This window comes from Bison bison, unplaced genomic scaffold (genome assembly GCF_000754665.1).
Source record: "Bison bison bison isolate TAMUID 2011002044 unplaced genomic scaffold, Bison_UMD1.0 scf7180017851375, whole genome shotgun sequence".
Lineage (NCBI taxonomy): Eukaryota > Metazoa > Chordata > Mammalia > Artiodactyla > Bovidae > Bison > Bison bison.
Window position 1 is genome coordinate 139,650 of NW_011481948.1, and position 850 is coordinate 140,499.

At 63.5% G+C, this 850-nt stretch overlaps 1 protein-coding gene across 1 annotated transcript in view; it reads right to left on the reverse strand.

The window, feature by feature from the left end:
* Positions 1 to 850, reverse strand: part of POLN (polymerase (DNA directed) nu) — a 147,468-nt gene that overhangs the window by 1,831 nt on the left and 144,787 nt on the right. The window lies entirely within an intron of this gene.

The window sequence follows — 850 nt, forward strand, 5'->3', positions numbered from 1 at the left end:
CTTAAGAGTCTGCCTTCCAGCGCAGGGGCTGTGGGTTCCATCTCGCATCAGGGAGCTGAGTCCACGTGCCTCAGAGCAGCCACGCCCACGAGGCACAGGCACCGAGCCCAGGCACCGCAGGGACCCTGCGCGTCGCAACCAAGACTCGACACGGCCAAAGGTGGACAAACAGGGACACACGCAGAAAGAGGGGCTGAAGGCCCCAACTGCCGCTGTTCAGTCGCTCAGTCGTGTCCAACTCTTTGCGACCCCATGGACCACAGCACACCAGGCTTCCCTGTCCATCACCAACTCTCAGAGTTTGCTCAAACTCATGTCCATCGAGTCAGTAAGGCCATCCAACCATCTCATCCTCTGTTGTCCCCTCTCCTGCCCTCAATCTCTCCCACCATCAGGGTCTTTTCCAATGAGTTGGCTCTTTCCAATAGACATTAGAGGACCCCCCAAAACCATCACGGGGGCAGGACCCCAGCAGGGACTGACCTCTAGCTCTGAGTGACCTCTCAGAGGCCACTCTGCGGGCACACGACCCCAGCCCACAGCCTGGGCACCTCAGAGCTGCCCTCTGGGCCCCTTCCTGCCCCTGAGACACCACCACACTCCCTACCCCACACCCTGGACTCGGGGCCCCGGGGCTGAGCCAGAGCGGAAGGGTCTGCACCCACTCCGGCCCCCTCCGCTGGGTGGGTCCTGGCTCCATGCCCTCTCTAAGCGCCTTCAGGCACCCCCTGGAGGGGGTCTGTCCCCACCCGCCTTGGGGTACACAGACGCCGGGGTGAGAGGAGGTGTGGGGGCCACAGAGGCGCTGCTGAGGGGCTGGGGGTCCGGGAGGACTTGTGCTCACATGCCC